This window comes from Triturus cristatus, chromosome 4_1 (assembly GCF_964204655.1).
Source record: "Triturus cristatus chromosome 4_1, aTriCri1.1, whole genome shotgun sequence".
Taxonomy (NCBI): domain Eukaryota; kingdom Metazoa; phylum Chordata; class Amphibia; order Caudata; family Salamandridae; genus Triturus; species Triturus cristatus.
Window position 1 is genome coordinate 192,786,457 of NC_140585.1, and position 15,803 is coordinate 192,802,259.

Below are 15,803 nucleotides of genomic sequence, written 5' to 3' on the forward strand. Positions count from 1 at the left end.
TGAATATCTTTACTGCTTGAAGCCAGACTTTCAGGAGATAATCTTCAATTTATGCAAATTAAAACAAGGGTTTCTGGGTAAATGAGACCCGTCTGCTTCCTGCTTTTCTAACGTGATCAAAGCAAAGCCACGAGGAAGACAACTTGCAATAGAAACGAGCAGCCGATGCAACACTTGAATAAGCACATCATGAGTTAATCAAGCTCAGGCAAAGGAAGTAGAAATGAAACAGTGAAAACGCTGCTCGCGTTCTCTCCCTCACAACATGCACAGTCCATTCTAGGTCTACGTTTTGGAAGCGGCCGTGTGTAATTTGAAAGAGCCACGTTGTATTACGAGCATCTTAATTTGGCAGCTCAGTTTATTTTTCTGTATTTTATTTTTACACAATATTGCTTTTCTCATAATTTGTTACTTGCTACGCGTCAGGTGGAACCGAACTGGGAAATCGGATGCAGGGCAGAGCAACTCGGGGATTTGTTAATATGCCAGTGAGCCCATGAAACGGTGGGCGGGACGCCGAGAGAATGACGTTTGACGTGGGGGGTACTAACTGTCAGACAGTTGAATGACAATACACGGGCCATTTCCGTTTTAAACAAATTGCATTCTATGAAAGATATCACGGTGTGTACTTTTCGACATTTTGTATCTTTTATTGGAATATATAAAGCTGAAAAGGCAAGTGATGGAAACAATACAACCATGTTTAGGCTGAATCAGCCACTGTAAATTTAAAGTACCAAAAAAATTAGACTTTGCTAGTCCTTCCTCTATGTTACCGGTCACGCGGCTGTCATCAACTTCCAGCATTTAAAAGACAATCATACGCAAGCATTGGCATAGCCAATAGGTCTCGCCTTTTGGACCTTATGTGTTTAGCCAGAGCTTTTGACTATGTTGTAGAGCATTGTGGCTGCCGTGCATTATGTTGAAAAGTTATAATTGTCTGCCTGTCGCCTATGCGTTGTCTCTCCAGTTCCCTTTGGAAATTGGTGGTACCTTCGCCTAAAGGGATTTCTGATTGTGCTGTGCTGGAGGTGGAACTTTCGCTTGATGCCAGAGAGATACTACTGGCTGATTTGGTTTCTAGACTTTCTTCCCTGCACCTTTTTCTATCCTTGTTGCTGATGGGATTATCATACTTTTTAGCAAACGTGTAAATCCCGCCATCCTGCTAATCACGGTCATCCCTCTTGCTCTTTCTCATTTTTTGTCTCTGAGGTATTGTTAGTGCTCCTCTATGACCTTATCAATGATGGCATAATTTTTTTCCACTAAATCCTGACAATCCATTGATTCTATCTGTTTCTCTGTATGTGAGAAAGTGGCTCTGTATATACTGTTCCTTAATAGGTACAGGGTGTACAGAGTACAAAGTCCCCCAGGGGCTGACAGAGGTTAAAGTTAGGTATAACCTTACTCTCTAAAGTGGTAGCTTGGTCGAGCAGTAAGGCAGTACCAGAGGACAGTGTAAAGCATTTGTTGTACACACTCAGTCAGCAAATGGTCTCACACACTCAATAACTGAACTCTAGGCCAATAGTTTATATAAAACATATATGCTTGTTTTAGTTTAGAACCAACAATTGGAATTAAAATATACTTTCTCAGAATGAGATGTTGAATATAAATACTTTTGCAATGAGCAATTGATTTTTGTAAACAGTTACAAGTGGTTGCAATAGACAACACTATTTCAAACACAACAGTGCATTGAGTTCAAGGGAATTTTCATGTTATTTGTCACAGATTACTTTTCGGATTACTTTTGGAATTCCAGGACTGGATCCCAGATTCAGTCCTGGGTCAGTATTTTGAATCAAGTGATACAAGTCGAATTAATTGCAGTGATGATTTTTAAGTAATATTTAGCTATTTCAAAAGTTGACACTTCGAAAATATTTCCTAGAAAACATTCAATGATTCTCTATGGCAAGAAATTCAAATTGCAGGTACAGTACTTTCTAGTTACTTTTGTAATCCAGTACTGGGTGCCTGGACTCAGTACTGGGATCTTTATCCAAAACCGGTAAGTAATTACGTTTGCAGATATTATACGATTTTTGAAGAATACTTAAAGATTGAAGAAATCGACAGAAGAAATTTCACAGAAAAACAGTCAATTGTTTCCTATGGGAGAAAATTGAGTTAAGGGTAAGTACAGTTGTAAGTATTTTTCAGAGTCAGTGCTGGGCACCAAGATCCAGCACAGGGAGCTCACCTAAGAGCACGTGAGTAATTTCGTTTTCGTTACTCGGCTGATTTTTGGTGAATATTTTAAGATTTGAAAAGTCCAAACTTAGAAGAACTTTCAGGAAAAAGCCAGTCAAAGTTACCCTATGAGGAAAATAGAGTTTGCGGTTTAAGGGTAAGTACTCGACTGGCAGAGTTGAGGTTCTGGGCATAGACTCAGTGGTCCCCCAGGGTAAGGTAGGTAAAGTTGGTTCACCCTTAGCGGCTCTAGGGCGGGCGGGTGCAGATTGAGTTAGGCCCAATGTTATCCTATGAGGGATAGGGGGGCCTTGGTTGGTGGCTGCTGACTGGCAAGCCACGCGGCTGTGGGAGCTGAGCTCCTGGTCACTTACTTAGGGCAAGTGGGGAAGTGGGTAGGTGTAGAGTTTTCACTGCCAGGGCCACTCGGGCGGCTGGGTGCAGAGGGCTTTTGAGCCTTCGGGCGCTCAATTGATTTCAAAGGGAAATCTCCGGTTTAGAAAAAGACTGCAAGCTCGGGGACGAGGACTCTTCAGGTGCCACCACCACTTCGAGAGGTAAGTTGGGTAGTTGGAGGATAGGCAGGTACCCCGGGATTGGGCACAGGGGGACGTGGGGCGCCGCGTGCAGGGGTGCCTTTTGGCGTCTGGAAATCTTACCCTCTGTTGATTGCGGTTGGGGGGGCACCTTGATCTGAGGCTGCAGGCTTCTTCGGGAGTGTCGAGGGAGGTCCTTGGGTGCCGGACTCGGGGTCACAGTCGCCGTGGGGTCATCCTCAGGGTCTTGGTTCACTCCGGCACTGGCCAGGCTTGGCTGGTGCAGAGTGTGCTGGGTTCGCGGTTCCGGGCTGCTGCCAGGGATTAGAGATAGGTTTCTGAGTAGAGCCTCTACTCATGGGAGTCCCAGGGGCTTAGAGCCAAAGGGTAGCCAGGTCCTCCGGGGTTGGTGAGGTTGCTGGCCACAAGAGGTGCCGGGTTGGAGCAGGAGCAGGTTCGAGGGTCGACAGGCCGGTAGGGCTGGGGCCAAAGCAGTTGGTGTCTTCCTCTTTTCAGCAGCTGCAGGGCAGATCTTCTTTCCTCTTGCTCTTTGTAGTTTCGAATCTGGAATCTGGGGAAGGAAGGTTCAGGGTGCCCCTAAATATTAGATTTAGGGGCGTTACAGGTAGGTGAAGGCCAGGGACCAATGGGTCCCTGTCCTGGGGTGGGTACACCCCCTATCCTGCCCCTCTCCTGTGGGAGGGGGGCAGTAGCCTAGTCCTGATAGGGTAGGGCTTCCCATCTTCACGATGGCGAAAGCCCGGAGATGTGCTTCACCTCGCCTCCCCCGCCTGAGTGGTGGGGTGGGCAGGCTGGCACATCCCCTGTCCTTATTTGGGGTTTCCGGCCAAGCTTCCCGCCAGAGTGGGGGGTTGCAGTGGCCTGGGGAAGCTCACAGAGGCAGCATGCCTTTGAAGCTTCCCCCTGCTCATCATGGGTGAGGAGATTTATCACCTTGCCCAGGATGTGCATTGTTGCAGGCCCGGGAGAGCCGGGGCTCTCCCACCCAGGGGTCCAGCAACATGTCTGCTTTGTGGCAGCCTAGGCAGCCTCAGAGCAGACGTGGATTGTAGGTTAGGTTTCAGGGGGCCTCTCTAAGATGCCCTCTGTGGTGCTTGGTACATTAGATCCCCCACTGGCATCAGTGTGGTTTTAATGTGCTGAGCAGTTTGATACCAAACTTCTCAGGCTTCAGTGCTGTCCTTATGGTGCTGTGGAGTTTGTGTTTGACAAGCTCCCAGCACCATGTACTCTTAAATGGCAGCACTGCACACTGCCTCGGTGCCCACACCACTGGCATAGGGCACCCAGCTAGAGGGGTGGCTGATGTATGCCAGGGCAGTGTAGGATGTGGGCATGGCACACAGGGATGTGCGCCATGTCGACTCTTTGTTTTGTTCTGCACCCAGACACTCAGCCTGCAAAGGCAGTGTGTGTGTGTGTGTCAGGGTACAGGGCCTCTAAGGGTGGCACAATGAGTGCTGCAGTCCTTAGAGGCCTTCCCTGGTCACAAGGCCCTGGGTACCTCGGGTACCATTTACCAGGGGCTGACATGTGGCCAGGGTTTGCCAATTTGGGTTTTGGCTGTTAGGCAGTTTTTAGGGGAGGAACACAGGCCCTGGGCACCTGATTGTTAGGAGCCCAGTGCACAACAAGGAAAGTGCATCAGCTATTAGGCAAAAAAGGGGGGGGGGGTTTACTGCAACAGAAACCCACTTTCTTACACTGTGTCATCTATTTCAGCCTGTAATTTTTGGCCCTTCTCACTAGCATATTTAACAAAGATTTTCATCATTGTGAATGATGCTCCTTCTAGATCATGGGTACACAGAAACTTTCTCTCGGGGGCCAAATTTACAGTGTGGTTTGTGGCCGAGGGCCGCACCTGTGGGGACGGGGTCAGAGGGGAAGGGGCGGGGCTAAAGCAAAAAAAATTGTGACCATGAGGTTGAACACAGGTCCCTGCAGCAGATGCCTGCGTCCACTGAGCCACCAGACCCGGCAAACACACATCTCTCCTTCTCTCTCTCTCTCTCTCTCTCTCTCTCTCTCTCTCTCTCTCTCTCTCTCTCTCTCCCTCCCTCTCTCCCTCTCTGTCTCCCTCTCTCTCCCTCCCTCCCTCCCTCCATCTGTCTCCCTCTGTCTGTGTCCCTCTATCTGTCTCCCTCTGTCAGTCTCCCTCCATCTATCTCCCTCCGTCTGTCTCCCTCCGTCGCCCTCCCTCCGTCGCCCTCCCTCTGTCGCCCTCCCTGTTGCCCTCCTCCCTCTGTCTCCCTATCTCTCTCTCTCTCCGTCCCTCTCTCTCCGTCTCTCTGTCTCTCTCCCTCTGTCTCCCTCTCTCCTCTGTCGCCCTCCTCCCTCTTTCGCCCTACTCCCTCTGTCGCCTTCCTCCCTCTGTCTGTCTCCCTCTGTCGCCCTCCTCCCTCTGTCTGTCTCCCTCTGTTGCCCTCCTCCCTCTGTCTCCCTCTCTGTCTCCCTCTCTCTGTCTCCCTCTGTCTCCGTCCCCCTCTGTCTCCCTCCCTCTGTCTCCCTACCTCTGTCTCCCCCTCTATCCCCCTCCCTCTGTCTCCCTCCCTCTGTCTCCCTCCCTCTGCCTCTCTCTGCCTCCCTCCCTCTATCTCCCTCCGTCTCTCTCCCTCCCTCTGTCTCCCTCTGTCTCCCTCCCTCTCCCTCTGTCTCTCTCCCTCTGTTTCCCTCCCTGTCTCCATCTCCCTCCGTCCCCCTCCCTCTGTCTCTGTCTCCCTCCCTCTGTCTCCCTCACTGTCTCCCTCCGTGTCTCTCTCTTTGTCTCTCTCCCTCCCTCTGTCCCCCTCTGTCTTCCTCCCTCTCCCTCTGTCTCTCTCCCTCTGTCTCCCTCCCTGTCTCCCTCCCCCTCCCTCTGTCTCCCTTCATCTCCCTCCCTCTGTCTCCCTCCTAGTCTCCCTCTACCTCCCTCTCCCGCCCTTTGTCTCCCTCCCTCTCTGCCTCCCTCTCTGCCTCCTTCTCTCTGTCTCTCTCTGTCTCCCTCCCTCCCGCTGTCACCCTCTGTCTCCCTCCATCTCCCTCCCTCTGCCTCCCTCCCTGTCTCCCTCTCCCTCCCTCTCCCTCCCTCTCTGCCTCCCACTCTGCCTCCCTCTCTCTGTCTCCCTTCCTCTCCCTCCCTCCCTCTGTCTCCCTCCCTCTGTCACCCTCTATCTCCCTCCCTCTCCCTCCCTCTGTCTCCCTCCCTCTCCCTCTGTCTCCCTCCGTCTCCCTCCCTCTGTCTCCTCCCTCTGTCTCCCTCCCTGTCTCCCTCTCCCTGTCTCCCTCTCCCTCCCTCTGTCTCCCTCTGTCTCCCTCCCTCCGTCTCCCTCCCTCTGTCTCCCTCCCTCTGTCTCCCTCTGTCTCCCTCCCTCTTTCTCTCTCTCTGTCTCCCTCCCTCTATCTCCCTCCCTCTATTTCCCTCCCTGTCTCTCTCCCTCCCTCTGTGTCCCTCCCTCTCCCTCTGTCTCTCTCCCTCTGTCTCCTTCCCTGTCTTCCTCCCTGTCTCCCTCTCCCTCCCTCTGTCTCCCTCTGTCTCCCTCCCTCTGTCTCCCTCCCCTCTCCCTCGCTCTGTCTCCCTCCCTCTCTGCTTCCCTCTCTGCCTCTCTCTGTCTCCCTCCCAGTCTCCCTCTCCCTCCCAGTCTCCCTCTCCCTCCCTCTGTCTCCCTCCCTCTCTGCCCCCTCTCTGCCTCCCTCTCTCTGTCTCTTTCTGTCTCCATTCCTCTCCCTCCCTCTGTGACCCTCTGTCTCCCTCCCTCCCTCTGTCACCCTCTGTCTCCCTTCCTCTGTCTCCCTCCCTGTCTCCCTCCCTGTCTCCCTCTCCCTCCCTCCCTCTGTCTCCCTCCCTCTCTGCCTCCCTCTCTCTGTCTCTCTCTGTCTCCCTTCCACTCCCTCCCTCTGTCTCCCTCCCTCCCTCTGTCACCCTCTGTCTCTCTCCCTCTCCCTCTGTCTCCCCCAGACTGCCTCTCTCTGTCTCCCTCTCTCGTCACCCTCTGTCAATCTCTGTCTCCCTCCCTTTCCCTCTGTCTCCCTCCCTCTGTCATCTCACCCCGTGTGTGTGTCAGCCCTCAGCCCGGCTGAGATAGCTTCCCAGCGCACACACACAGCCGCACCCGAGTACTCCACAGGTCTTTAAAAGACCACTTACATGTTAATAAAGCTTTGCAGTATTTCACCTCTTAGCGCCCCTGCATCTCCACTTTGACAATCACTGGAATCCCCCGGCCCGCACAGAGCAGAGTCTCAGAGTCCCGGCTGCTGCAACCGACAGTGTTTGCTAACACTATTTAATTTTTTTTTATAATACACAGGTAGGATGTCTGCAAGGTCCGCGGGCCGCCAAGGAAGGCTTGCCGGGTCGCTGGCGGCCCGCGGGCCGTACTATGAGTACCCGTGTTCTAGATTGTGTTCCCATTCCCCCCATGAAGTCCCCGCTTAGATCCCCAAATGTGGGAAAAATAAGGATTCTGAGGTCTCGAGGGATTTTTTTGTTGTCCGGAATTTTTTTGTTGTCCATATATTGCTGGAGGATTATGCCGTCCCACCAGCAGGCCAGTTCCTGTTTCTTGACCCTTTCCAATTTGATAAAGCATGATCGTAGTCCAGTGTTACGTTATGCATTCGGTGGTGCGGCAGCTGCCGCACTGAACCCTTTGCCAAAGAGGTCCTGTGCCATCTCTTCTCTTCTGTCGATTAGTTTTGGCATGTTTCTGGGATGCGCAGGTGTGTGCTGGTTGGTCCAATAAGTCAAAATGGAAGAAGGCGAGCAACGGCACAGTGTTGCAAAGTAGAATATGGTGGCGTACAGTGCAGCCGTGCAGAGTCGATTGGAGTAGAGTGCATTGGTTTTGAATGCAGTGGCATAGAGTGCAGTGGTGTAGAGTGCAGTGATGTAGAGTGCAGAGGCGTAGAATAGAGTGGCATTGAGTGGAGTGGCACAGGGTCGATTGTCGTAGCGTAGAGTGGAGTGGCATTGAGTGGAATAGAGCAGAGTAGAATAGAGTGGTGTAGAGTGCAGTGTCATAGAGTAGAGCGTCGCAGAGTTCAGTGTTGTAGAGGGCAGTAGTGCACGGTAGATTAGAGTGGTTTAAAGTGTATTGGTGTAGAGTGGAGAGATATAGAGTGTATTGGCGTACATGCATTGGGGTAGAGTACAGAAGAGCAGCATAGAGTAGAGTGGTGCAGAGTGGAGTGCAGAGGTGAAGAGTAGAGTTGTGTAGAGTTTAGTGGCGGCAGAGAGAGCAATGTTGTAGAGGACTCTGTTTTTAATTTATAATTTGCTATTTTGTGAATAGTGCACAGAGGAATACCTCGAGGTACAGTATTAACGCCTTTATTTTAGATTGAAGAAAAAGGTCAGTGGCAATTTTCTCATTTATGCATGCACAATAGGTTCTGGTAGCAAAAAGCACCGATTTTTTAAAGCAAAAAATTGCTTTATTTTAGCATTATGCTGCCTAAAACTGCGACCTCTTCAGACTTCAATGTGAAAAATAAAATCCCCAAATTTGTTTTTACTAAATCTCCCTCCTCCTGCTTCCAAATATTGGCAGGAATGCTTGGTACTTAGTCATTGATTGCTGTCTCCTTAAAGGCAGTGAATCACACAAATACACACACACTTTGTGTGCCACAGGGTGATTGCGCAGATCAGTATGAGAGCACCATGTACACACGAAAATCAGAGGCAGCGTCATATGCGAAGCCCAACCTATTTATGTCCTCCTGCCATTCGAACGGTGAGATTCCGTTTGTCTGTCTATAAATCACATGGAACTGTCGTCAGAAATAACGCTATAATTATGATTATTGTAGCAAAACACACAGCTGATCTATTTAATTAATCCGCCCAGAAGGTGGAATTGAGCCACTCTGTCACTAAACAGCTACAGGTTTGAAGCCTGCACCCCAGACCACTGAGGTTCATCCAGGAAGATATAGATGTTAGGTAGAGACTTATATATAACACAAAAATTCAGAACACTTTATTAATAGGGTAAGATATATGATGATTTGTAATCCATTTTCTTCACCCCTATCTCTGAGATAGCACGTCAATTTGTTTGAATATCTTTACTGCTTGAAGCCAGACTTTCAGGAGATAATCATCAATTTATGCAAATTAAAACAAGGGTTTCTGGGTAAATGAGACCCGTCTGCTTCCTGCTTTTCTAACGTGATCAAACCAAAGCCACGAGGAAGACAACTTGCAATAGAAACGAGCAGCCGATGCAACACTTGAATAAGCACATCATGAGTTAATCAAGCTCAGGCAAAGGAAGTAGAAATGAAACAGTGAAAACGCTGCTCGCGTTTTCTCCCTCACAACATGCACAGTCCTTTCTAGGTCTACGTTTTGGAAGCGGCCGTGTGTAATTTGAAAGAGCCACGTTGTATTACGAGCATCTTAATTTGGCAGCTCAGTTTGTTTTTCCGTATTTTATTTTTACAGAATATTACTTTTCTCATAATTTGTTACTTGCTAAGTGTCAGGTGGAACCGAACTGGGAAATCGGATGCAGGGCAGAGCAACTCAGGGATTCAAAATTTGCGAACATGCGTGACAAGAATTTTCAATTCTTTTAAGGACAAGGAGGCGAGGATTATGCTTTCTCATTTCTTTACTAGAAATGCTCAGCATCCAATAAAAACACAGTAGATGAAGAGAAAAACTACAATACCCATAAACACAAGGGTATCACGTGAACAACCATAGAGACCAAAGTATAAAAGGTCATGTAGAAAGTACAACATCCTCTTACTTTGGTGAGAAGAACAGTTCAAACAAATAATAAGTTGAAGAACAACGATGACCATCAGGGAGAAAAGACCATCAGCAACGGCAGAAGTCCATATTGAAGAACGCAGCACTAGAAGGCCGCAGGACCGTGGAAACAGAAGAACATCGGATGCAGGAGAAACCAGATGGAACAGTAACACCGTCACTTCGGGTCAGAACCTGAAAAGAGACAGACTGCCGTAATACACATCCAATTATATATAGTATAAACACAATAGGGGGGGATTAGAAAAACAATGAATTATACGAAATATAATGCATATTCAAAAGCAACAGTATAAATGCAAAATGTGTACAGAACAATACCAATGGGTGGGATAATCCTCGCCTCCTTGTCCTTAATAGAATTGAAAATTCTTGTCACGTATGTTCGCAAATTTTGAATTCTATGTCGGGACAGGAGGCTCCGATTATGCTTGTTCAAAGCTTATCCACCACCACTGAAGCAATATGATCAATTGGCTTGTATTAGAAGGTTTTAAACATAGAATCAGAAGACCAATCTGCGGCCTTCATAATGTCAAACAAAGTAACACCCATCGAGAATGCTTTAGAAGCCATAGCCCCACGTGCCGAATGAGCACCAAAAATGGAAACATCAATGCCGGCCTCAGACATTAGCCATCGAACCCAACGAGCTAAAGTAGCTGGGGTAACAGGGCGAAAAGGCTTCTGCAAAGCAATCAACAGTTGACCCTGCATATCTGAACTTAAAGGAGCAGTACATACCTCATAATCCTTGACGCATTGGACCACACAAAGGTTGGGATGGTCAGGAAAAGAAGGATAGGTAATCGAGGAAGTATTTGTTTCGGTACGTCGGGAAAGACGAAAAGTGACACCTTCAGGGGTAAAACTGCGACCTGCCAAGTCCAATGCACGAACATCAGACACCGCCTGCAAGAAACTAGGCATAACAACATGGTCAGTTTGGCTGACAATTGTTTGCGGGAGAGCAAAGAATTGGAAGGCCAGGCTTCCAAAAACTTCAAGACGACGGATACATGCCATAAAGACGCGTATTTAGGACATGGAGGAGTCGCCAGACGTATACCCTTTAGCAATTTAGTAATCAAAGGGTGCTCACCAGCGGGTTTACCATCAATAGGAACATGGCCTGCCGAAATGGCAGAACGGAAATTATTAACCGTCCGATAAGCCAAACCGGAGGAAGCAAGAGACGCTAAAAAGTTAATAATTAAAGAGACATCCGCTGCAGCGGGATCAGCTTCCCGTTGAACACACCAACGTTTCCAAGAGCCTGAGTAGCGTTTGTGAGTGTTGGGTGCCCAAGATCCACTGATAAACCTGCAAGCATCTTGTGAAAGGCCTGGGACCGTCCAACGGTCCCCGAAAGTCGCCATGCTAGAAGACGGAGAGAGCCTGACTGGATCAGGGGATGCTGATTGCCGAGAGGGTCCAGCAAGAGATTCCACCTCTGGGGAAGAAGGATCGGCACTGCACAACACATTTCCAGGAGAACTGGGAACCAAGCTTGAGCCCTCCACAGAGGAGCAATCAGAATCAGCTCCGACTGATAACGCTTTGTGCAAGCCAGGACTCTCGGAATCATCATGAACGGGGGAAAGGCATAGCACAGAAGGGGAGGCCAGGTTTGGAGAAATGCGTCCGTGGCCAGGGCTTCCGGATCCGACCTCCAGCTGAAGAACCGAGGAAGCTGAGTGTTGAGGCGAGAGGCAAACAGGTCGATGTGACACTGGCCCCAAACCCGACAGAGAGAGCGGAAAATTCGAGGATGAAGCCTCCAATCGCTGTAATCCCGAAGGTGACGCGAATGCCAGTCCGCAATCTGATTGTTGCGACCGGGAAGATACTCGGCAATAACAGTGATCTTCTTCTGCAGACAAAAGTGCCAAAAATCTTTGGCGATCTCCGCTAATAGCTTGGATCTCGTGCCGCCCAACTTGTTGACATAACGAACCGCGGACACATTGTCCATGCGGAGAAGAATGCAACAGTTGGACCGAAGGGGAGTGAAGCAACGGATCGCAAAGCACCCCGCCAGAAGTTCCAGACAATTGATGTGGAGAGACAACTCGTGAGGAGACCACCGACCCCCCATTGATATTGGACAGCACCGGGCTCCCAGCCCCACAGGCTGGCATCGGACTCTATCACCATCTCCGGGGAAGAACCGAACAGGGCTCGCCCATTCCAGGCCTCCATGTGGTCCAACCACCACTGCATCTCGCACTTCGCCTCCTCTGAAAGAGGAATCTGATCGGAATAGCGAAGGCCGTTCTGGAGATGACGGATCTTCAACCGTTGAATTAGATAAAAAATCATTATTTGAATTAATGTGTTGGGTGATTATTTCATTGAAATGTATTATTATTGAATACGTTTAGAGTGTTAAGGTGTCATTAAACTAAATCCAACTAAATGATTTATCTACCTTTTGATGGAAGAGACGCTAGGGTGATTCAGGGAAAGTGATACTTCCATCAAGAAAGCAGTTTGGTTCGGAACCAATGTCCCTTTGTAGGTGCGGATAGTTTGATAGAATGAATGTTGGTGTTATGGGCCCCACCAGCGTATGATGCGTGCGTGTGACTGAGAAATCATTCTGTCCGTGGAAATAGAGGGGAATTGAGGAACCCGAACTGCACCAAGAGTACCATCTTCATCAGTGACACCTACTTCCCGAAAGACCACAATAGAAACCATATCAGTGTTGTAAAGAACCTATTACAGTTGTAACAGGCAATTTGATATAGAAAACAAAACCCCCACATGTCCAGTACACTTGTACTGTGGATGTAGGAAGGTGGAATCTGACTGACTGCATGGGTGCCCCCACTTTTGTCCTGGTGTTTTGCTGGTTTTTGACTTAGTGTGACTGGGATCCTGCTATTCAGGACCCCAGTCTATCTGCTTTGCCCTTTAAATTGATTCCATGTACTTTAGGTACACTCCAGATTGGATTCCCTAGTATATGGTATACTATGTACCCAGAGCATAGGTACCCCAGAGGCCTACCAGGGGCTGCAGCATGTATTGTGCAGCCATTTAAAATGACACAACAGGTCTGCTACAGCAGCCTGTGTAAGGTAGTGAATGCACCCCTTACTGAGATATAGGTTCCCTATGTCTCTCCATATCACTGCACATATAAACCTATCAGTCACCCCATGGCAGGCCTTAACAATCCTGAAGGCAGGGTGCTGGGTTTTATGTGAGACGGTGCAACTGCATGAGCAGAGACCCTCTGCAGCCTTCGGAACCTTTATTCCGGGGTTGTTTGTGAAGCAGCCAACCATATACTCTTAAGTGGATTATAACCTCGCAGTAAATGCTAACTTTAAAGCGGCTGCATGGAAACATGTCGTATTTAGTGTCAAACACCTTGGAATCATACCTCCACACCAGTAACTGGTGTGGGAGGTATGATTCCACCCTACTAGAGGGAGAAACATGGCACCACCGGTATACTCGGTACCAGCTTTACAGAACCCTGACATCACAATATGGATACTGCCAGCCACAGACACAAGTCTGCCCTCCTGCTGCTGGACGAAACTCCCGCAGGGGAGACTGGACAATAGGTTTCCTGTCACAGGGAGGTGTGACCACCTCCCAGACAGGCTTTAGTGTATTGGGGCTGGGTGGGTGCACTCCAAGAGTGCTTTGAAGTCTGCACTGGGGGCACATTTGGTGTCCCAGTGCATAGTCCAGCTCAAACCAGTTACAGGGGCTACCAGCCCCTGCTCTGGTGTGAAACTGGACAAAGGATATGGGTGTAGCCACCCCTCTGTCCTGACCCTCCCATAGGTGGGTCCCCAGAGTTTGTCCCACCACTTCCTTGGGTATAAAGTAGGAACCCCTGACTACAGGACTTTAGATTTACCTGGATGAAACTCTGCTACATAATCCCAGAACTTCAACTATCTACACTACATTGGATGACCGAATAATCTCCCTTGGAGTAAAGTAGTTACTCCCCTGCGAGGCAGGCACCAAATACGCATCTGTCTGGTTTGCATCGATACAGCTCCTGAAGGACTCCGAAGATTGTGCAACACAGGAGGTGGGTTCCCAAGCTTCCCAGAGGCCGACCGTGCTCTCAGCAAACCCGAAACACGTAGCCATCGTGGGGACCTTTGAACCAAAACCCTTGGACACCGTGCACATTTGCATCAGCATATGCTTTTTGGCAATCCCTGAGGCTGTGCTTTGTCCTAAGCAGTTTTTCCACCGAAGATTACTGGCCTACACTCACGGAGTGTCCCATGGGCTGGTATTGTGTGATTCCTCTCGAGGTCCCTTCGCGATTCCTGGTCTGTCGACTGGTGGGTCCCTGAGAAGGCAACTCTAAGTTTAATTGGACTTACCAAGTTGCTCCAGACGTGCCCTGACTCTCCATTGCTTGTAGAGTCTCCTGGACCTCGCTGGTCTGCACCAAAGCATCTTTCTCTAACCCCATGGGTTGCAGTTGCCAAGGTTTGTTGGTGTTCGATCTGGACACTGACCCCCCCAGCACTCGACGTACTTCGTGGGACAGCTCACCTATGGACTTTGGTTGTCCTCGACATCTCCTGGTCCCCGTGGCTGCAGAGTCAAGCTTCACCTCTTCACTTCTGAAGCACCCGACATCGGTGGGCATTCGTCTATCATGCCCCTGGTCACTGGCAAGTGACCCAGACTCTGTGCCCTCTGCTTTCAGGTTCTTCACAGCTCCGATCCAGGGTTGGATCACACCGGAAACTTTTCCTCTTCCCGGCAGCAGCACTTTGAAGCACATCACAATTGAAAACGACGACTATTCCTGACATCATTTGACACCTATGCACCCGGCTCTCCTGGGTGAGGTAACACAAGTACTCCGGTGCTCCCATGGGTGCTGGCCCTAGCACCCTCTAAGTCTAAAAGGGTTTGCTCAAAGTCCTCTCCTAAGTGTTCTTAATCTTTTAAAATTCCAACCGTGACTTTCCCCATAGAATTGTACGGAGCTCGCGGCTGTGTTCACACATTGCACACGTCCCCCGTGGGTCCCCTGTGTCACTACCTTGGGTGGTTCCTTGAGGTTACAGCGATTCTACGTGCTCTAGGCACTGTGTCTAGTCAAGTCATGGTTGTTATACCACTTTCTTAATATATGGTTTGGTCTCCCCCTGGGGCACACTGTGTATTGTGCTATTTACTGTCGTTCTAGTACTGTGATATTGTGTAACTTGCTCTCTAATCTCATAAAGAGGTCAGTAGAGAGTGTATAGAAATAAATACATATATTTTATATATACCTTGTGTGGTTCTCCTCTCATTTGGTCATTCAGGAGGTTATAATCTGGTAAACCAAGCTGCTTTACAATCCTTCGAGACTTAGCCGAAGGCTGCTCTCCATAGCAACCACTAGGATTGCTTTCAATAAAGGTTGTCTAAAACCTAATCATCAATAAGGGTTGTTTGGACTGGCACAAGGTGCCCACTATAACTAGTGGACAGCATATACCAGGCCAACTTCTCACAGTGGATATTACCAATGTGTCCACCTTTCGACGCGGTGTACTGTTCCAGTACCCTGGCAGCAAAGATCCCCTGTACCACCGATTTTAAGTAATACGGATCTTCCTGTGCCAAGATGTAAGACGCGGGATCCCCCCTCTACAGCCGAGGTCTCGCCCAGGCTCAAGGACTCTGTCAATCTATTCTGCAGGGTATCTGCATCTGTGTGTGAAGGCCTAAGGATTAGCAGTACTTGTTACCAGAATAAAACATGAGCAAGCAGTGAACATTATAAAAGCAAGGTGGCGCTGTTCCCAACCCACCCTCCCACTCTGAGGTGGCGGTAGGCCCCATTTCCTGCCTACCTACCCACAAGGCTCAAGGAGTGCCCAGGGTTTCCTCTCTGGAGTGCCGGAACTGCACATGGGGGTGGAGACAGTGACTGAGGAGAGAGGTAATGGGATTAGGAATGCCTTGAATTACCACCCCTTCATTGTGTAAACTCCTATGGCAAAAATGGAATCCCAGACCAGAGTCTCATAAGCATGCACCGCACCGAGGCTGGAATCCCAGGAGTTCTCTCTTTGCTGGGGCAGTGGTTGAACATCCCTGTGAAGGCAAATCTGAAGATGATGCAGGTCTCCCACCAGGGGACCCTGCAGGATTCCGTTTGCGCTGGTTTACATAAATGACAATGTTGGAGAGGATTCCGTGGGGAGGTTGCAGACGGCACCAGATAGTATTTACCAGACTTGCGTTCTGCCAGGAAGCCCACAGAAAACAACATCATC

The 15,803-nt window shown here is 49.3% G+C and overlaps 1 non-coding gene across 1 annotated transcript; it reads right to left on the reverse strand.

Moving 5' to 3' along the window:
• Positions 1-8,595: 8,595 nt before the first annotated feature.
• Positions 8,596-8,682, reverse strand: TRNASTOP-UCA (transfer RNA opal suppressor (anticodon UCA)). Its single transcript has one exon. It is a non-coding gene; the product is annotated as a tRNA-Sec (tRNA).
• Positions 8,683-15,803: the final 7,121 nt, after the last annotated feature.